Source organism: Prionailurus viverrinus, chromosome B3 (genome assembly GCF_022837055.1).
Source record: "Prionailurus viverrinus isolate Anna chromosome B3, UM_Priviv_1.0, whole genome shotgun sequence".
Classification (NCBI taxonomy): domain Eukaryota; kingdom Metazoa; phylum Chordata; class Mammalia; order Carnivora; family Felidae; genus Prionailurus; species Prionailurus viverrinus.
This window is the reverse complement of record NC_062566.1, coordinates 65,770,716-65,793,749: the sequence shown is the minus strand read 5'-3', so window position 1 is coordinate 65,793,749 and position 23,034 is coordinate 65,770,716. Positions and strand designations below refer to the sequence as shown.

Genomic DNA, 23,034 nt, shown 5'->3' with positions numbered 1-23,034 from the left:
TCATTTCTCATGGCCTTGATTATCAGGCTGAAATAGTGTTTGTCAGTTTTCTTCATTGTAAAGTTACTTTTCCCTGCTTTCCATACTGTACACTTTGGAAAGAAGTCATCATGCTGAACCCATATTTAAGAAATGAGGGGTTATGTTCCTCCAGGTTTAGGTTTAGGTTAGAGTGTCTACATAATTTACTTGTAATTCTTCTGTATGGAAAATTTCTACCCTACTTATTAATTTATTCAATCATTTATATCAATATGGGTTCATGGATATTTATTTTATAATTTGGATTAAGATACTTATTTGGATTAAATATTATTTTATTTTGTTGTACAAATTTTTTCAGTTTAGCCCAGTGGGAGCTCTTTCATTTGGTTCCTGATATACCCTGATATCCTCCATCAAAATGGGTGAGTGTGTATATATTTGAACATTTCCTTATTTTCTGGCATTACAGAATGTTCCAGGCTTATCTTGTGTATTTCTGCCCTATTTCTATAATCAGCAACTTCTCCAAGGATGTCTGGTTCCTTTTACTGGAGATGATATTAGAAACAAACATCTGGGCACTACGCATGCTCGTTGTTGCCAGGGCATCATTCCTTTTAGGTTCTCATTGATGACACAGTATGCATAAAACCACATATCGAAAATTATACTATCATATAGAATAGTATCACTGCACTGAAATCTCCTGTACCTCACCTATTCATCCACCCCACTGAACCCCTGAACCCTTGATAACCACACGTCTTTTCACTGTCTCCATAATTTTGCATTTTCCATAATGTCATATAGATGGAATAAGTATGCAGCCTTCTCAGATTTGCTGCTTTCACTTAGCAATATACACTTCAGTTTCCTGAATATACATTCATGACATGATACCTTATTTTATTTATTGCTAAATAATCCATTGTATGATATACCACAGTTTTTTTAATCCATTCACCTATTGAAGGACATCTTGGTTTTCTATAGTTTTTGGTAATTATGAATAAAGTTCCTATATACATGCAGTTTTTATGGGAACATAAGTTTTTAACCAATCTGGTAAATACCTAGGAATACTATCGCTTTATCTTATGGTAATATTATCATCAGCTTTGTAAGAAACTACCAAAATGTATGTCCCATTTCCTATTTCCACCATCAGTGAATGGGGGTTTTGAAAAAATTTTTTCAGTTTTATTGAGGTATAAAAGAAAGACAAATACTACATGGTATCACCAATATGTGAAATAACAGAAAAAAGCATAGAAACAGAGAGTACAAAGTGGTTGCAAGGGGCTGGGTAGGGGAGGGGAGGAGGAAATAGGGAGATGTTGGTAAAAGTACAAACTTTCAGCTATAAGATGAATAAGGTATGAAGATCTAATGTAAAGCAAGCTTACTATAGTTGATAACAGTGTATTGTATAATTGAAAGTTGCTCAAGGAGTAGAACTTAAGTGTTCTCACAAAAAAATTAAATAAATATGTAAAGTGATGGATGTGTTAATTAATGTTTTTATCATGATGAGGATAATGTTTTTACAATGTATATGTATGTCAAATCACCACGATGCACACTTTAAACTTCTCACAGTTTTGTTAAAGAGAGTTCCTCTTGCTCTGCATCCTTGCTACCATTTAATGTTGTCAGTTTTTTAAGCCAATTTAATAGGTGTACAGTTGTATCTCATTTGTTGTCAAAAGTTGAAATTCCTCAATGACAAATGATGTTGTGTCTTTTCATGTGTATGTGTGTGTGTGGGTGTGTTTGTTTCTCGGTTTGTTTTGCCATCTGTACATCTTTTATGGTGGGGTTTGGTCTGTTTAGAATTTTTGCCCAATTTGGAATAGACCTGTTTATTTTCTGAGGGTTGAGCTTTAAGAATTCCTTGTATATTTTGGATATATTTCTTTATCAAATATGTGTTTTCCAACTATTTTCTCCCAATCCTTGGTTTGTCTTTCAATTCTCTTACCATGGTCTTTCACAGAACAGAAGTTTTTAAATTTTAGAAAGTTCCACTTACCAATTTTTTCTTCCATGTATCATGTTTTTTTGGAATTGTGTCAAAAAACTCCTCTCCAAATCCAAGATCACTTAGATTTTGTCCTCTTTAACTTCTGGATGTTTTGGAGTTTTGCAATTTATATTTAATTGTATGATCCATTTTTAGTTATTTTAGTGAAAGACAAAAGGCCTATGTTTTCATTCCTTTTCTGCATATGAATGTCATATTATCCCAAAACCATTGAAAAGACTATCATCTCTCCACTGAATTGCCTTTGCTCCTTTGTCAAGACCAGTTGACCGTTTTCATGGGTCTATTTATAGACTGTCTCCTCTCCTCCATTGCCATACATGTCAATTTTTACACTAATGCCACATTATCTTGGTTACTGTAACTTTATAGCAGTCCTTGAATTCAAGTAGTAGCTATCTCCTACTTTGCTCTTTTTCTGTATTGTGTTGGGTATCCAGATTTTTTTCTTTCCATATAAAGTTTAGAATCAATTTGTCAAAGTTCACAAAACAACTTGCTGAGGTTTGGGTTGGGATCGCATTAACTCTCTAGATCAAGTTAGGAATAATCCACATCTTAACAATATTCTCCACTATTCAGATATTCTTTGATATCTTTTTTTTTTACTTTTTTTTTTTAACATTTATTCATTTTTGAGAGACAGAGACAGAGCATGAGTTGGGGAGGGGCAGAGAGAGCTTGAGACATAGAATCCAATGCAGGCTCCAGGCTCCGAGCTGCCAGCATAGAGCCCCACATGGGGCTTGAACTCACAGACCATGAGATCATGACCTGAGATGAAGTTGGACGCTTAACTGACTGAGCCACCCAGACACCCTGGGTTTTTGGTATCTTAACAGAGTTTTATAACTTTCTGCATATATATCACATATATATTTCATAGGATTTTACCTAAATGTTTCATTTTTCATGGTAATATAAATGGTATTGTTTAATTTTAGATTCCAATTGTGTAGGGCCGTATATAGGAAAACAATTTACTTTGGAATATGAATTTTGTTTTTATGACATTGCTATAATTGCTTATTACTTCCAGGAGGATTTCTTCTCATTTGTTTGGTATTTTCTACGTAGAAAATTATGTTATCTGTGAACAAACGCAGTTTTATTTCTTTGTTCTGAGTCTACATACCCAATATTTTTCTAGTCTTATTGCACTAGTGAGGGCTTCCAGTATAATGTTGAATAGGAGAAATGAAATATTGTTGCAGTATTAGGGGATAAACAACCAGATTCTCCCTCTCAAGTGAGATGTCAGCTGTTTTAGTTGTTGGTTTTCATAATTGTTTTTTCACCAAATTGAGAAAATTCTCCTCTGTTGTTAGTTTGCTGAAAGTTTTCACCATGAATGGGTGTTGGATTTTATCAAACACAAAATGCACCAAATATTTTAATGTATCACCTCATATGATCATGCGATTTTTGTTCTTTAGCCTGTTATAATTTAATTGCTTTTCAAATGTTCAAGACTTGTGTAACTAGAATAACTCCCCATCGGTCTTGGGTATAATCTTTTTAAATATTGTTGATTTAGATTTGCTAATATTTTGTTAGGGATTTTGCATGTATGTTCATGAAAGATATTGGTCTCCAGTTTTTCTTTCTCATAATGTCAACATCTGATTTGGGTATAAGAACAATACTAGAAGGGGCACTTGGATGGCTCAGTCAGTTAAGTTTCAGACTCTTCATCTCATCTCAGGTCATGATCTCACCGTTCGTGAGTTCGAGCCCCGCATTGGGCTATGCACTGTCAGTGCCAAGCCTGCTTCGAATTCTCTCTCCCTCTCTCTCTGTCCCTCTCCCACTCATCCTCTCTCTCTCACTCTCTCAAAATAAATAAATAAACTTTTTTCTTAAAACAAAGAATAATGCTAGAAAGCATTCCCTTTGCTTTTTATTTTTGGAAGAAATTGTAGAGAATTAGTATCATTTATTCCATAAATGTTTGGCAAATTCACCACTGAAATGAATTGGGCAAGTTGCATTTTTTGAAGGTTATTAATTATTGATTCATTTTTTTATTACAGATAAGCCTATCATATTATCTATTTCTCTATTAGGTAAGTTTTGGTAGTTTGTGTCTTTCAAGGAATTAATTGATGCATTTCATCTAAGGTATCAAATTTGTGGGCTTAAAGTTGTTAAAAAATATCTCCTTATTATTCTTTTAGTATTCATGGAATCATTAAGAAGGAAATGACCCTTCTTTTATTTCTAATATTGGTATTTGTGTCTTCTCTCTCTTTCTTTTGTTTGCCAGGCTGGAAGTTTATTACTTTCATTGATTTGCTCAAAAAACTACCTTTTTAATGTTGTTGGTTTTTTCTATTTTGTTTTAAATTTTATTGATTTCTGCTCAAATATTTATGTCTTTTTTTCACTCGCTTTAGGCTTAACTTGTTCTTTCTCTTTTTTTTCAGTTTCCTAACATGTAAGCTTAAAGTACTGAGTTTAGATCTTTTATCTTTTCTAATATATGAATTCAAAGGTATAAATTTCCCTCTAAGTACTTTTTTCATTGTGTTCCACACATTTTGATAAATTGTAGTTTAAAAAAATTTTTTTTAACATTTATTTATTTTTGAGACAGAGAGCAACACAGCATGAACGGGGGAGGGTCAGAGAGAGAGGGAGACACAGAATCCGAAGCACGCTCCAGGCTCTGAGCTGTCAGCACAGAGCCTAACATGGGGCTCGAACTCACAGACCACGAGATCATGACCTGAGTCGAAGTTGGGCGCTTAACCAACTGAGACACCCAGGCGCCCAGATAAATTGTAGTTTAATTTCCATGTGGTTAAAAACATTTTTAGGGGCTCCTGGGTGGCTCACTCAGTTAAGTATCCAACTTTGGCTCAGGTCATGATCTCACTGTTTGTGAGTTTGAGCCCTGCCTCGGGCTCTGTGCTGACAGCTCAGAGCCTGGAGCCTGCTTTGGATTCTGTGTCTCCCTCTCTCTCTGTTCCTTCCCTGCTTGCATTCTGTTGTCTCTCTCTCAAAAATAAAGATAGATTTTTAAAAACTAAAAAAAAATTTTTTAATATCTTTTAAGACTTCTTCTTTGATCCATGTGCTATTTAGAATTGTATGGCTTAATCTCCAAATGTATTAGAATGTTCCAGCTATCTTTGTTATTGATTTTTAGTTTCATTCCAATGTGGTTTGAGAACATACTTTGTCTGATTTCTACTCTTTTTGAGGTGTGTTTTATGACCCAGAAAGTGATCTATCTTGCTGAACATTCCACGTGAACTGGAAAAGAACATATATTCTGTTATTGTTGGATGAAGTGATCTATAAGTATAATTAGATCAAGCTGATTGATGGTTCCTTTGAGAGCAACTATGAGCTTACTGAAGTTCTGCCTTCTGGATGTATCAATTACTGAAAACAGAGACTTGAAGTTTCCAACTATAATAGTGGATTTGTCTATTTCTCATTGGACTTATATCAAGTTTTGCCTCATGTATTTTCATGGTCTGTTTTTAGGTGCATACATACTAAGGAATGTTATGTCTTCTTGAAGAATGAGTGATTTCTCTCTGAGAACTTTTTTTTCTCCTACACTTTTGGAGGATAATTTTGCTGAACATAGAAATCTAGATTAATTTTTTTAACATGGTAAATATTTCACTTCACTCTTTCAACCATAACATGGTTATGACAAGAAGTCTGATGGAATTCTTATCCTTGTTCCTCTATAAATAATGTTTACCCTCCTTGGATTCCTTCAAGATTTTCTCTTTTGTTTTCTACAGTTTGAATATAATATGCCTATGTATAGACTTTTTTCTTGTTTCTTTCTTTTTTTCATGTTTGTCATTATTTTTGGAAAATTCTCAAGCCATTATTATTGCAAATATTTCTTCTCCCTTTCCTCTTTCTTTTCCTCTGTTATTCCAATTATACATATATCCTTTTATTATTGTACCCCATTCTTGAATAATATATATGATTATTTTTGTTATTTTTTTCCTTCCAAGTATTTGAATTTGGGAAGTTTCTACTGATGTATCTTCAAGCTCAAAGATTCCATCCTTGTTATGTCCAATCTAGTGATGAGCCTATGAAAGGCATCCTTCATGTGTCTTACCATGTTTTTGATTTCCAGCATTTCCTTTTGATTCATATTGTTTCTATCTCTCTGTTTACCTCACCAATCTGTTTTTGCATATAGTCTACTTTTCCAATTAGAATGCTTTCTGTATTAATTATAGTTATTTTAAATTCCTTATACAATAATTCCAAAATATGTCATATCTGACTCAGCTTCTTTGCTTTCTCCCAAGATTGTAGTTTCTCTTGCTTTTTATTGTGCTTTGAAATAAACCTGATTTTAAAACACTTTTATTTCTTGTGGCATATATATACATACATACATGTGTGTGCATACACACACACACACACACACACACACACACACACATATATAAAATGAGAAGTTGGAGATAAGTTTGGGAATTCCATGGGCTTGCACCAATGGGTTAACAAGGCATGAAGAATTACAAAGCCATAGGATGCTCACACCCAAATTTTGGTAAACAAGATTAGTCAAATAAGGATAGAGAGGGCGGGGCAAAGGCCCCCAAGATAGAGACAAGGGGCAAAAGCCCCAAAACAAATGTATATGAAGTATACAAGGTTAGGTATTCAGGGTGAAAACACCTCCCAATTTAGTACAACAGCAGAAAGTTGCTTTCACAGGAAGGAAGGACCAAATTAGGTAAACAGGTAAATAGGGGTATAGACCATGGTGGGGGGTGAAGCTGCCCAGAGAGGAGCTAATTAGCAAAAGAAAGGTGCCTTGTTAACCCTGAGGCAGCATGGTTTATTTGTCTTATCCCCTAGGCTGGCTAAGATAAACAGACACAGAGCCTCTTGTCTGCAGTTAACATCCATCTGCCCTGAGCCAGGATTTTTATATTGACCTAAACCCCTAACACTGTATATCTTCAAAACCCCCTTTCCCTCAAACCCATGAGTTAATGTTTAAAGATTCACTGTCTCTTTGTGCACATCCATCACGCTTGTAAGCCTTCTGATCCTAATAAGTACGGAGCAAGGACCCTTATTCAGGACTCTTGTCTTTTCCTGGACATCTCTCGCATTTTAATCCTGCATCTCACTTTCTTGCTGGACAAGAAAGAACTCTAGAGCCAGAGTCTATGACACAATTGAGGCCAGAATTACCCTGAGACCAAAACCAGAAAAAGATACCACACAAAAAAGAAAACTATAGGCCAATAGCCCTGATAAACACAGATGCAAAAATCCCCAACAAAATGCAAATGGTATATAGCAATGTATTAAAAAGATAATTCACCATGATCCAGTGGGATTTATTCTGGGCTGCAAGGGTGGTTCAATATTCACACATCAATCAATGTCATAAATGACATCAACAAACAAAAAAGATAAAAATCAAATTGCCTTATCATTAGATTGGGGGGGGGGGAGCCTTTGATAAAATTCAATGTCCATTCATGATAAAAACTCTCAACCAGATGGGGTTAGGGAAAACATACTTCCACATAATAAAGGCTATATATGAAAAACCATAGCTAACATCATACTCAATGGTGAAAAACAGAGAGCTTTTCCTCTAAGATCAGGAACAAGACAAGGATGTCCACTCTCACCACTTTCATCTGACATAGCACTGAATAGGCAATGCCACAATAATCAAACAAGAAAAAGAAATCAGAAGCATCCATATGGGTAAAGAAGAAGTTAAACTGTCACTATATGCAGAAGAAATCACACTATACATAGAAAATCCTAAGGACTCCACCAAAAAAAAAAAAACTACAAGAAGTAATAAATGAATTCACTAAAGTGGCAGGGTACAAAATTAACAGCCAAAATATGGTAGTGTTTCTGTATACTAATAATGATGTAGCAGAAAGAGAAAAACAGAAATTTTTAAAATAACACCATTTACAGTTGCACCAGAAAAATAAAATACCTAGGAATAAACTTAAGTGAGGTGAAAGACCTCTATCCCCAAAACCATAAAACATTGATGAAAGACACTGAAGATGACACAAACAAATGGAAAAATGTAAAGTTATTCCATGCTCAGGTATTGGAAAAATTAATATTGTTAAAATGTTCATATCACCCAAAGCAATCTACACATTCAAGGCAATCTCTATCAAAATATCAGCAGCATTATTCACAAAACTAGAATAAGTAATACAAGAAACAAATAAATAATAGCCAAAGCAATCCTGAAGAAGACAAGATACCTGGAGGTATCATAATCCCAGATTTCAAGATACATTGCAAAGCTGTAATAATCAAAACAGAATGGTACCGGAGCACCTGGGTGGTTCAGTTAAGAGGCCAACTCTTGATTTAATCACCAAGGTCTCAGGTCATGATCTCACTGTTGGTGGGATTGAGCCCTGTGTTGGGCTCTGTGCTGACAGTGTGGAGCCTGCTTAGGATTCTTTCTCTCCCTCTCTCTCTGCCCCTCCCCAACTTGTGCACACACTCTCTCTCTCTCTTTCTCTCTGTCTGTCTCTCTCTCTAAAAATAAATAAATAAACCTTAAAAAGCCACAATACAAAAACAGATACATAGATCACTGGAACAGAACAGAAAGCCTAGGACAAACCCACACTTGTATGGCCAATCAGTCTATGACAAAGGAGGCAAAAATATGCAACATCAAGACCACCATGTATGAGATATATTCGGTGTCCTACAACATCTGGTGTATAGGAGTCAAGGCCCTGCTGAGGAGCCGGCTACAGGTCCTGTGCCACACCACCCAGGTGACCAGACAGTTGCTCATCTACACTGGCACGTACATGCTCCAAGTGCTTGGTGACACAGAAGAGCAGACTCCTCCCAGGTCACAGTCCTGACAGAGGTTCACATGTGGATAAGGATGCACACTGCAGGGGACCCAGCTGGCTCGTGACCCTAACATTCCCTCTCAAAAAATGAATTTTGAAGATGCTTATGTTCCAAACCATGTGCACTTATACACTGTGGGTCATGTGTGCTTGGGAGTGGCACCCAGGGGAAGAAAAAGGGATTGATAGCATATGAAATGGGGCTATATATCAGGATGCCCTGAAGGGAGGAGACACCTAGGGACTTCTGTGGGGGGAGGAAGAACCAAACGTGTGGTATCTCTGGAGCAACACAAATTATGCGTTAAGCCTCACCTCCTGCAATACACCAATCACAAGAGCTACTTTTAATATGGATTAAAGAAAAATGGAGAGTTTCTTCAACAAATGGTGCTGGGAAAACTAGACACCTACATACAAAAAATAAAACTGGGGATCACTTTCTTATACCCTGCACAAAAATAAATTCAGCATGGATTAAAGACCTAAATGTGAGATCTGAAGCCATAAAAATCCTGGAGGGAACACAGACAATAATTCCTGACACTAGCCATAGCCACGTTTTTCTAGATATGTCTCCACAGGCAAAGAAACAAAAGCAAAAATACACTATTGGGACTATACCAAAATAAAAAGCTTTTGCACAGTGTAGGAAACCATCAACAAAACAAAAGACAACTTACTGAATAGGAGAATATATTTGCAAATAATATATCCAGTAAAGGATTAATATAAAAATATATAAAGAACTCATACAACTTAACAGCAAAAAACAAACAAACAAACAAACAAACTAATACCCCATTTAAAATATGGGCAGAGGACCTGAATAGACATTACTCCACAGGAGACATAAGATGGACAACAGACACATGAAAAGATAATCAACATCATTAATCATCAGAGAAATGCAAATCAAAACCTCAATGAGATATTACCTCACAGCTGTCAGAATAGCTACAATAAAAAGACAAGAAATAACACGTGTTGGCAATGATGAAGAGAAAAAGAAACCCCCAAACACTATTGGTAGGACTATAAATTGGTACAACCACTAAGGAGGTTCCTCAAAAAATTAAAAATAGAAACACCATATGATTCCATTTTTCCACTACTGGGTATTTACCCAAAGAAATGAAAACACCTTTTCAAAAAGATATATGCACTCCCATGTTTGTTTGTTTGTTTGTTTGTTTACGTTTATTTACTTGAGAGACAGAGCATGAGCAGGGAGGGGCAGAGAGAGAGGGAGACACAGAATCAGAAGCAGGCTCCAGGCTCTGAGCCATCAGCCCAGAGCCCGACGCAGGGCTTGAACTCACAGACCGCAAGATCGTGACCTGAGCTGAAGTCAGATGCTTAACCGACTGAGCCACCCAGGCGCCCCTGCACTCCCATGTTTATCACAGCATTATTTACAATAGCCCAGATATGGAGCAACCTAAATGTCCATCAATAGACAAATGGATAAAGATGATGTGGTATATATCTATATCTATATCTGTATCTATCTATCTATCTATCTATCTATCTATCTATCTAATAATGGAATATTACTCAGCCAAAGAAAGAATGAGATCTTGCCATTTGTGATGACTTTGATTTTGTTTGACCTGGAAGGTATTTTGCTAAGTGAAATAAGTCTGAGAAAGATAAATACCATATGACTTCACTTATAACATGAAATCTAAAAAAACAAAACAAGTAAATAAACAGAAAGCAGAATGAACCTATAAATACAGAGAACAAACTGATAGTTGCTGGGAGAAGGCAGGCAAAATGGGGGAAGGGGAATAGGAGATATAGGCTTCCATTTATTGAATGAATGTAATGGGATAAAGGCACAGCTTAGGGAATATAGTCAACGGTATATACTACAATGTTGTATGGTGACAGATGGTAGCTACACTTGTGTGCTTTATATCATAGCATGATATAAAGAGAAAGTGAATCACTATGTTGTACATATGAAACTAATGTAATATTATGTGTCAACTATAGTCAAATAAAAAAATTAACTAATAAAAAATTATTTCCTCTTTCACTCTCTCACAGCACTATATACCTTTTCTTCCACAGAAGTTATGTACAGCTTTCAGTTATTTATTTATTTATTTATTTATTTATTTATTTATTTACATAAGTATTTGTTTGCTATCTGATTTTCCCTCAAAACTCTAAGTTCTTGTCTGAGAAGGAGACAGAACAATGTCTTATCATGCCTGAGAGATATCAGGGATCTATAGAAGCAACCATATTGGGCCCCTGGTTGTTAGCAGAGGCAAAGACAATCATTCTTATGGATACTGGGGCTAGAAATAAAGCAAGGAAGGCAAGAGTGAATACTGGTGTGTTGTATAAACTAAATTGGGTCCACTACTATCACCATTTTACATATTATGCATTTATTTGTTTACCTGAGCTAGAATGGTTGGATACTGTCCAGAAATATACAAAAAAAAATTTAAGGTAATACAAGAATCCCATTTTAGATAAAAGAATATGAGGCTCAGAGTTTGTAACTTGACTAAGTTCGGATAGTTCACAAGTGACAGTGCCAAGTTTCAGGCTACTTTTGCCTGTCTTTAAAGCCTGGGCTCCCCGGTTTATACCGAATGCTGTCCTCTTTCACGTATTATGCTAATAGGGATCTCCACTATTTGAAATCACATTCCTTACTCTCGGTATCTTTGGAGAGTCTATCATTCAATCAAAGTAGCCATATCCCATAGTACTTTCACCAATCTGTGCTGCCCACGTTGACCTTTAATCCTTTGAAATTAGTAGTCCTTAATTGTATACCACCGTCTGCTGTTCAGTGCCTTACCACTGTTGACTTACCAATCTAATAGCACCTTCTTTAAGGTAAGGGATCTACACTACATATATTTACATCTAGTACTTCTTATAAGATACAGTCTTAACTCAGTCTCTTCCTTGAGTAGACTGCTAGAAAATGATGGGCTAGAAACTAATAGGCACCAAGCAGGTGGGATTCCACCAAACAAAACTTTGTTTTGAAAACAGTAGGTTAGAGAAATCATAACCTTATATGTCCCAGGCTTCTATATCTGGATGGAAAGAAGTTGAAGATAGAAGTAAAATAATCCTTAACAACACAAAAAATGTTATCTCTTAGGGGTTTATGAGGATATCATCAAAATGGTACTGTTAAAAATGTAGGAAGTGGGGGCGCCTGGGTGGCTCAGTTGGCTGAGCATCCAAGATCTCCGAGATCCGAGATCCAAGATCTCAGTTCAGGTCTTGACCTCGGGTTGTGATTTCAAGCCCCACTTTTGGCCCCACGCTGGACACGACCCGGCCTGACTCAAGATGCTGCAGGTGCACCTCCTATGCTAGAAAGGCAGAGGGAGGAGGAATAAGGTGGCCTTCCTGCTGAGAGTTTGCCTGCTGGAAACTCAGTGCCTGGATGAGCATCCTGGGGTCTCAGATAAGTTGACACATTGGTGTTAGAATAAGTTCACCCTGAAGTACAAATGTTTTGCAGATTCAGGCCTTACTGTGCAATATCCTAACAGCCTGTTGGTCCTTCATCCACAGGGAAATAAAACTTGAATTGTTCAATCTTGCAAATACCTTGCATCAAGAGGCATTGCAGGTGTGGCTGCTTTTGTGTCACATTTGTGTCATTAGGTGACAGAAAGGAAAAGTGGCTTATCCAGGCCCAGTGTTCTGGCTGGTGAACATCTGAATGATTAATAGGTTGACACTTGAAAAAAAAAATGTAGGAAGTGGAACACATCCATAATTACACCGCTTAATTCTTCCCTCCTCATTACCTGCGCACAACAATTCTTAGCTCATAGATGTCTTGGTCTTACTTATAATTATATTAATCAGGCTGGGTCTTTCAGTATTTTTTTCATTGTAATGGATTAGGAGCCCCATTGCCTAGCAGCTGGAGAAATACAGAAGTACAAGTTAAAAGCCATTGAAATTTTTTTTTAAATTTTTTTTTCAAAGTTTTTTTTATTTATTTTTGGGACAGAGAGAGACAGAGCATGAACGGGGGAGGGGCAGAGAGAGAGGGAGACACAGAATGGGAAGCAGGCTCCAGGCTCTGAGCGATCAGCCCAGAGCCCGACGTGGGGCTCGAACTCACGGACCGCGAGATCGTGACCTGGCTGAAGTCGGACGCTTAACCGACTGCGCCACCCAGGCGCTCCAAAAGCCATTGAAATTTTTAATCTAGTTGTCTATCCAAACTACTCAGGACAAAAAAAAAGGTATTTTTTCAAATATTGGTGAGAAAACAACTTAGAAAAACAACTCAGTTTAAGTTGCCTTAATATTTACTACTTTTTCTTCAAACAAGCGGTTGATGTAAAAAATAATAAAGTCAAATAAAAGAACAGAATTTAATTGCCCCCCTATTATTTCATAGAAGCCCATTTGAATTCAGGTGGTCAACACAAACAAAATTATGAGCAGTCTGCTGATCAGAGACCTCAGTGACACTAATCTATTGCTCAGTCTGGGAGAAGATCCAGGCCAACATTCCACAAGTCTACCTACTACTAAGTAAGTAAATTCCTTTTTGTGTAATAATTACTTAACTCCAAATTACAATTATTTTTGAGTCAGTGGTCTTAGAATGACCCTTCCTAACATAATCCAGAATTCTAATTTAAGAAATGAATCTCTATGTCTTTTTCCTAACATCCCCTGTGATATATACACATGTATCCCTTTTTAAGTTGGCAACAACTCATTTGCAGACATCGTTATTTAAACTGTACCTCCTTCCTCCACCTTAAACATTAGTGAATAGTGTAAATCCAATAGGAATTGTTCTGAGTCTTTTTTTTTTTAAGTTTATTTATTTTCAGAGAGACAGCATGAGCAGGGGAGGGGCAGAGAGAGAAGGAGAAAGAGGGAGAATCCCATGCAGGCTCCACAGTGCACATGGCACAGAGCCCAATGTGGGTCTTAAATCCATGGACCATGAGATCATGACCTGAGCCGAAGTGAAAGGCTTGACTGAGAACCCAGGCGCCCTCAGTCTTTTTTCTTCTCTTTTCTTTTCTTTTCTTTTTTTTTTTTTTTTGAGAGAGAGAGAGGGAGAGAAACAGTGGGGGAGGGGCAGAGAGAGAGGGGGAGACAGAGTCTGAAGTAGACTTCAGGCTCTGAGCTGTCAGCACAGAATCCTACATGGGGCTCAAACCCACAAACCATGAGATAATGACCCAAGCCAAAGTTAAATGCTTAACCGAATGAGCTACCCAGATGCCTCCAAGTTTTGAATCTTTTTGAGTTGTGTGCATGTGTTTTAACTCTCATACCTGAGCTTATGCTGTTGTGGGTTCTCTGCTTACTTCTACCAGGCACTTATTCAAGGTTTCATAATCACTCTGATACAGCATGGTTGATCTACTGGCCAGCAAACATTCTAGTAAAAACCTTAGTCAGCTGTGGATGTTGACACGTGCTTTAGGATTATGATGTACAATACAATATGGTCCCCAAAGTGACTTGCTAATGTCCAGGATGATTGATTGATAAGTGATTAAAATCCCTGGTAAATCAGGGCACCTGTGTGGCTCAGTCACTTGAGCATCCAACTCTTAATTTTGGCTCAGGTCATTATCCCTGGGTCATGGGATTGAGCCCTATGTCAAGCCCCACATCAAGCCCCTTGTCGAGCTCCACACTGAGCTTGGAGATTAAGATTCTCTCTCTCTCTCTCTCTCTCTCTCTCTCTCTCTCTCTCTCTCTCTTCCACTCACATTCTCACTCTCTCTCTCTCAAAATAAAATAAAATATAAAATAAAATAAAATAATAAAATAAAATAAAAATCCCTGGTAAGTCAATATATTAATATAAGCAAGAGGTATTGCTCTCATCCTCTATCACAATTACATTTTTCCCAGTCCTTTAAAATTACTTCCCTCTGCCTGATTGGACCCACTTTAGGAAGATGATATATCTAAGTGCCCTTTGCTACATAAATGCTCATCTTAGGTGAAGTCTCTGAGACTTTTCACTCTTTTAGTTTTACCTAGGGATAAGTGAGCAAGATCTAATTAGGTAACTACTCCATTCTCCCTCAAAGAATAACAATCTTAAAACCTCTCTCAGTTGAACACATTGACCCACTTCTCTACCATGGTTTCTTCTTCCTTGGTGGAGCTGAAATTTAGGACTCATTTACTCCCTAGAATACCTACATAGAATGTACCAGACACAGGGATAGTGACTATGAAGTCTATACTTGGTAAATGCTTGGAACTTGTGTAGAGTCCCCCACCAGTCAGGACTAGTGAAATGCCTATTTAGCAAATGTTCTCTAACCATGAGAAGAGAAGGAAATAAACAACAGAATGTTTGCAATACACTGCCTCACAGCCACTTCTTCCTGATGAGCTAACGTGGGGTTGAGGTGAAGGTATGTAACTCTGCTTCACTACATATTCAATGTTATTTTAGTGTAGTTGCCATAATTTAAAATGTTTGTATTCTCCAGACTGTCTAGAATGTTCACACAACGCAATAACTGGTTTATTTACTAGTTTACATGTGGTTTCCATTCCTTAAACATAACCATCTATACTTTAACGTAGTGATGTTTCTAGGCTATGTCTTGAGATACCACCTTCCTTTGCCTGATCTTTAGCCAAGCTGACTAGTGGATTCACATCACTGACACTATCCACATAGTTAATGTCAAGTCCAGCAATCCCATTCTTATACCTCATTGTTTTTCTACATTAGCTTTCCAAACCCCAAGCATCCACCCTTAAAGTGTGAAGAGAACATTTTAAAAATATACCTTTACCTGAGCATGTGGGTGGCTCATTCAGTTAAGTGTCAGACTCTTGACTGCAGCTCAGATCATGATCTCACAGTCCAGTTCATGAGTTTGAGACTTGCATCAGCCTCCATGCTGACAGTGCAGATTCTGCTTGGGATTCTCTGTCTCCCTCTGTCTCTGCCCCTCCCCTGCTTACTCTCTATCTCTCTCTCTAAATAAATAAATAAACATTTTTTAAAAATTAAAAAATATAGGGGCGCCTGGGTGGCGCAGTCGGTTAAGCGTCCGACTTCAGCCAGGTCATGATCTCACAGTCTGTGAGTTCAAGCCCCGCGTCGGGCTCTGTGCTGACAGCTCAGAGCCTGGGGCCTGTTTCAGATTCTGTGTCTCCCTCTCTCTCTGCCCCTTCCCTGTTCATGCTCTGTCTCGCTCTGTCCCAAAAATAAGTAAAAAACGTTGAAAAAAAATTTTTTTAATTAAAAAATATAAATATATCTTTACTTTTGAACAAAAAATGAAATATGTTTTAAATAAGTTTTCTCTTTGTTTTTCTAAGAGTAGTAATCACGATTGAAAGAAAGATACTTAAGCATAAATTAATTTTAAATAAATTTTAAATAAATTAAAGTACATTTCTATATCTTATCTATTCAAAAACAAACAAGACTCCTCCCAAAAATATGTGGATATGTGTACACATAATTGTGTAATTGAATTAAAAGGAAACTGAAACAACCACCAAAAACGTGAACAGACTTGTGTGTGTGTGGTTAAACAAAAGTAACAAGAAAAGGTATATAGAGACATATTATCATATTTCCTTCTCAGACCTCTAAAGCGTTGCATTCTGATCAAGAATACTTGATTTATGTAATACTTTGTAAGTTAAAATAAAAAGGTAGGCTTCCATTATTGTTTTGTTACCTAAAAGAATATTAATAATGCTGACTTTCACCCAATATAAACCCAGAACTTTGCTCATGTAACCACAGAAATTCTCAAGACTTCAAAATGTTTTTCTACCCTCCATTGAAACCCCAAAATACCAGCAATTCAAGGCTGGCTGTTCTGTCATATACACAGGTGGAGTATATCGGCAACCAGCTCATTTGTCTTGACTAGTCTTCTCTGACCACTCACCTAAGTCATCTGGCTCCTGAAGGGACTAGAAATAGCAATTTCGTTTTAAAATAATATAATTATTAAATTAAAAAGTTAGCCAAAGAAATGTTTTAAAACTGTGCTTAACTTCTATCAGTGGAACTTTTATAATTAATTGCACTGACCAGGTCTGTCTTTGATTTTAGCAAAAGGTACACTTTCAAGTGATTTTCTCAATTCAGAGGAACTCAGAAATTAAGAGGTCCCAAAGGAGCATAGATAGCTTGGGTAAGTGAAGTTTTCCTACCCCAGAAGGTAGTCTCTACAATGAATATATACCTCACACTCTCACATGGATACTGGTCACAACAGAAAATGGATTATTTGTTTTGCTGCAATATGAGTTTATTTCAGATTCTAGTTAGAATATAGACAATACTTTATCCATGGGAAAAAATATGGTCAAATATGGGGTCTCTCTGATAGGAAGTTACAGTCTATACTCTCTAAATTTCTTAACTACTCCCTTAATTCCCTTCCTCTATCACATTTAAGACAATTTTACAGTGTTTTAACACTATATTTCCATTAATACTAATTGGGATGGCTTGGAATTTTTGCAGTTTCCAGAAATATCAAGGGTTTCTTCTCCTAGCTACATTTGGGACTTCTGGACTCCATACAGCATCATAAAGAACACCTGCTATTCTGTCTGACAGCTCCCTAAATGCCCTGGTTGAGGAAGTATTTGGGTTCTCACAGCACCACAGTCATCAGGGGCTACAGTTTTTCTGGATTATGTTCCAGGCACAGGTATGTAGACATAAATAACAGAAATTTCCAAACATGGAAAAATGGACTGTTAATAATTTAGCTCAGGAAAAATCCTGATAGAAAATATGGAATGAAATCTCTCAAAAGTTGTAACGGTCAATAGTTACCATGAGAATGGAATTATGCTTTTGGAAATGAAGAGTAGGAAATGCAGAATGATACCAAAGAAGGAGAAAGGACTAGAGTCACAAACATTGGGTGTGCATCCCACTCCCCACCCCAGCCACACTATTTCTCTGTTCTGAGACTTCTAACAGGTTACAAATGGGGACCAACCTCAGGACCTATTTCATGGGGTTATTGTAGAGATTAAGTTAGACAATGTAGGTGAAAATACAGTGGGTATTCAGAGAGAGAGAGAGAGAGAGAGAGAGAGAGAGCAGGCAGACACAGAAAGAAACAGGGAGACTTAGTTTTTACATGGCCCTAAAATTCATAGTTCAAAACAAAAAAATAGGTATTGTCTAATTTCCTTCCTTCCTTCCCTCTTTCCTTCCTTTCTTTTCTTTCTTTCTTTCTTTCTTTCTTTCTTTCTTTCTTTCTTCTTCCTTTTCTTTCTTTCCTTCCTTACTTTCTTCCTTTTTCCTTCCCCCCGCACCCCCATCCTAAGTTTTGATTCTCTTTGGGGAGTTCTGCTTTAAGTCATTTGATTTTACTATTATACCCTTGGAATCAAGATTTAATTCTCCCACCTAGGACATGATTGAAAATAAATTATAACAGTGTTATTAATGTGACTATTAATATAGTTAATTTAGGAGTAATATTTTGTCTTTTGTAATTCAACTAAAATAATGTTAACAACTTTTAAAACAAGTATTAGGTGAGCAAGCAGGCATAGGTTTTTACTTCTTTAGTATAACCTAGAGAACCTATTTTTATTTCATCTACAGTGTCCAAAAGTGATCAGAGTACATAGTAAAAATAAATTCAATAAATTCTTGTTGACCACACTAGAAAATTAAAAGGCCCTCCTATATCTAGTACTTTATAACTCTGTCCTTATTTTTATTGCTGGTATCTGGTAACTCTTGTGGATTTAAACAACATCAACAATTTTATAATAGACAACAGTGAGGATAACAGACTAAATTAGAGGAAACCAGAAGCAGTTAGTGCCAAGAAAAATAATAGAATTATTATAGATACAGAGAATACTTTTCATAGATCTACTGACCATTTATATTTCTTCTTATGTCAATTACCTCTTCATTGGACATGCAATCTTATGAAGAGTTTTATTATTTTTGATTCATAGAAATCATAGTTCTCAGCCAAACTGAGCTTTTCTCCAAACCAACATTCTTTCCAGAAGCTAACTCCAAATAGACTATTAACTGTGTTCCTTTTGGGCATTTACCTTTTAACTCATCTTTTCAGCAGTAAAATAAGTGTGATTGTTATCATGATTATGAAACAATGGTTAAAAGTGTTTATTACAGCTCTGAATTATATAGAAAAAGAAAAAATGAAAAAAAATACTGTATAGCTGGTTTCCAGCTTTGATAGAGGACTGTGAACACCAGTCATCAAAAACTAGTAGTGGCTGCTGGAGATAATTGATCCAATGTAGCAAAACCCTTCAGATCAAGAAATTTTTGAAAGAGAGAAGGTCAGGGAACAATCAGAAGGATATGGGAAAAAAATAAGGAGAAAGGAAACTGGAAAGAGAGAAAAGGAAAAAGGGAAAGAGAGAGAAAGAATATGAATCTCTTGTCCAGTTTTATAGGTTTATTAGATCTTTAAAATAATTTACGCAGCAAAATGACTAGTTTAAAGGAAAACTTAAAGTTTCTCTAACTTGTTGATAAGAAATATAATTAATTTTTGGGGCGCCTGGGTGGCGCAGTCGGTTAAGCGTCCGACTTCAGCCAGGTCACGATCTCGCGGTCCGGGAGTTCGAGCCCCGCCTCAGGCTCTGGGCTGACAGCTCAGAGCCTGGAGCCTGTTTCCGATTCTGTGTCTCCCTCTCTCTCTGCCCCTCCCCCGTTCGTGCTCTGTCTCTCTCTGTCCCAAAAATAAATAAACGTTAAAAAAAAAAAATTAAAAAAAAAGAAATATAATTAATTTTTATTTTCCATTTACTCTGGTATTACAAGAGATAGTTTGGAAAGAACTATCTGCCAAAGATTGTTAGAAAGAACAGATTTCAAAAATCATGGTTTCTCAGGCTAAAGCAAAAGAGACTGAATGAAAATAGCTTCCTGTGGATATGTTGGAAATGAAGTAATTTACCAAACTCTGAAACTCCCATTTGTAACACACGCACAAAAAAAACTCTTTTCCTCAAGTAACTTGATGCATATCTCTCTCCCAGAGTTAATTATAAACTTTGGATTATTTTAGTCCACCCAGAGATTTCCAGATTTTAGTTTCTCAGAAGCCATCTTGTTTTGAATCAGAAACCTAACACCAGATTTTATATTCAATGGTCCCATACCACGTCTGGCAAAATGGCTTTAATACACATTTTAAAGTGTGATATTCAAAACTAAACCTTTCACGATGGCCGAGGTACACTTCAGGCTATAAATAATTTCTTACAGGTTATATAAGCTTTGAATTTCATGAACAGAGAATATTTCTTCCTGGTGCTCATGATTTATCCTTTCTTTATGCCTAGAACATTTATTCTTTAACTGATTTTTAACTACCTTGTATTTGATTAGTTTATCTGCTCTTGTACTTAACTATGTTCATTAGTTAAAAAGTTTTGTCATTTTGTCAAAATAGTATTATCTCTTTTTAAAAATGATTGATTCAAAAAATGATTGATTCATCTATTTATTCATTAAAAAAATTAAGTCAGGGGTGTCTGGGTGGCTCAGTCAGTTAAGGGTATGACTCTTGATTTCAGCTCAGGTCATGATCTCATGGCTTGTGAGTTTGAGGCCCATGTCCGGCTCCACGCTGATAATGCAGGGTCTGCTTGAGATTCTGTCTCCTCCCTCTGTTCCTCCTCCGCTCTCTCTCTCTCAAAAATAAATAACTTTAAAAAATTAACCTTCAATAATATATTAAATATTGTGTCAGTTTTTCAAATTAATAAATAGAAACTATTTTTCTAACATACACCCTCTAAACCATGTCATTTTAAAAAATGTCACTTTACCTCAGGTCTACAGTATTTATTGAATGATCATAATTCTTTTTTTGCTAAAGATTTTTTATTGTTAAGTAATCTCTACACCCAACATGGGGCTTGAACTTACAACCCCGAGATCAAGAGTCACCTGCTCTATCAACTGAGCCGGCCAGGAATCCCAAATTGATCATAATTCTTGATTCGTAACATACTCTCACTATTTTTCCATGCCCATTTTGTGTTTGCTTGTTTATTTAATGATAAAATTACACTGATGGAAACATGACCTAATACAAGATCTAGATAATTGATAACATACAACTGGTTATATGCTCATCCTTATGCCTACTTTTCACCTCCCTTCACTAAAGGTTACTTAGGTCTTACATCTTCTCTTTCTGTACATAGTTTTATCATTTACATTTTTTCTGCAAAATATACATTATTTTTCCATTGCTCTTTACTTTATATAAATAGTACTGAGTGGATCCATTTTGGACTTTTTTTTCTTTCAGTATTATGTCTAAGATACATCTATATCATTTTATAGTTGTAATTTGTTATAGTTCTGAATAATATTCCATTGTCTTGCTTATGGGGATTATTATAAATTTCTCTACATACACATACAAGAGTTTATCTTGGGTATAGAAATGGGAGTGAAATTGCTGAACCACAGAATTCATCAATATTGAGCTTTACAAGATAAACTTTTTTCCACAGATTATATTAGTATAGACTTTCATCAGCAATGTAGAAGAAATCTTCTTGATTCACATACTGTTATTCAGAAAAATGAATTTCCTGTCTTTCCTTCAGGTGAATTTAGAACAAACTAGACAAAATTGAAGAAGTAAACCAGTCTGTGGTGCCTGAATTTATTATTTTGGGGCTTTGTAATTCATGGGAGCTCCAGGCCTTTCTCCTGGTGATATTTTCTTCACTTTATCTTGTCACCATTTTGGGCAACATCTTCATCGTGTTCCTAATTATCGCTGACCTCATCTCCACTCTCCCATGTACTTTCTGTTAGCCAGTCTTTCATTCATTGACTTCTGCCTATCCTCAGTCACTACCCCTAAAATGACCACAGACTTTCTCAAGGAAAACAAGACTGTCTCCTTTGAAGGCTGCATGTGTCAGATTTTCTTTGGACATTCTTTGGAGAGGGTGAGATATTTCTGGTTGTGTCAATGGCCTATGACCGTTATGTGGCCATCTGCAAGCCACTCCATTATTCCAGCATCATGAACAGACAAATGTACACTGGGTTCGTGGTGACATCATGGATCATTGGCTTTGTGCCTTCAACAAGCCAACTCACTATGACTATAAAGCTGCCCTTCTGTGGGCCCAGGGAACTGGCTAGCTTTTTCTGTGATATTCCATTGGTGACCAAGCTAGCCTGCATAGACACCTATATCCTAGAAATGTGGATAAATGCTGACAGTGGGGTACTGGCAACCATTTGCTTCATTCTATTGCTAATCTCTTACTCATATTCTGTTTACCATCTGTCTTTGCTCTAAGGATGGGACATTCAAGGCTCTCTCCACCTGCACTGCCCATATCACAGTGGTAGTGCTCTTCTTTGGGCCTTGCATTTTTACTACCTGTGGCCACTCAGCATCACCTGGGTGGACAAATTTCTGGCTGTGTTTTATGCAGTCATCACACCTCTCCTAAATCCGGCCATTTATGCTCTAAGGAACAAAGAAATCAAAAATGCCATTAAGAGATTATGTTAGCATATGGATTTCTGTATTTCAGGGCCTCATGTTAACAGAATATGTACTATAAGATCTCTAAATTAGCCATACCTGTCTTATTATTTGGTACTGGGAAGCATTCCCCAAGTCACATATGGAAACAGATAACAGTTTTATGTCAATTTTAATTTATTCCATAATCACTTGCTAATCACTGAATACAAAATGATTTCCTGTCTGGAAAATTTGGCCAGTGTCTATGACTATGATGTTGGTTGTGCTCCAGAATAAGTTAAAATTAATAACAATGTTAATGTTATTTACTACTAGTCGTGTTGCTACTTCAGCACCTTATCTTAAAATCTCCTGTTAAGCTAAGCATTTCTTTGAGCAAAGCACTTGACATAGATCTCTAAATTTTGATCAACAGGTCAGTGTATGGAATACTGCTCTTTATTTTTATAATGGGTAAATTAGTCTCTCAATTAGTTAAAGCTCTAGCTACCTTATCTGAAGAGACCGTTGGAAAGGTAGTAACTATTATTCATCATCCTCAGAAAAAAAAGAATCATAATCATAATCTGAAGAGAGAGTTGTCCCCACAACCTCATATTTTAGCCATCTGTGAAACAAT

General features: G+C 36.5%; 1 long non-coding RNA gene, 1 other non-coding gene and 1 pseudogene across 2 annotated transcripts; all 3 read left to right on the top strand.

Annotated features, from left to right (window-relative positions):
- Nucleotides 1–340: 340 nt before the first annotated feature.
- On the top strand, nt 341–17,060 carry LOC125167961 (uncharacterized). Its single transcript, XR_007153007.1, has 3 exons — nt 341–407; nt 13,304–13,440; nt 16,979–17,060. It is a non-coding gene; the product is annotated as an uncharacterized LOC125167961 (long non-coding RNA).
- LOC125169345 (small nucleolar RNA SNORA17) lies at nt 12,496–12,630 on the top strand. The gene has a single exon (XR_007153652.1). It is a non-coding gene; the product is annotated as a small nucleolar RNA SNORA17 (small nucleolar RNA).
- A 3,051-nt stretch (nt 17,061–20,111) lies between the features above and the next one.
- Nucleotides 20,112–22,439, top strand: LOC125168071 (olfactory receptor 4K3-like; annotated as a pseudogene).
- The last annotated feature ends 595 nt before the right edge of the window (nt 22,440–23,034 follow it).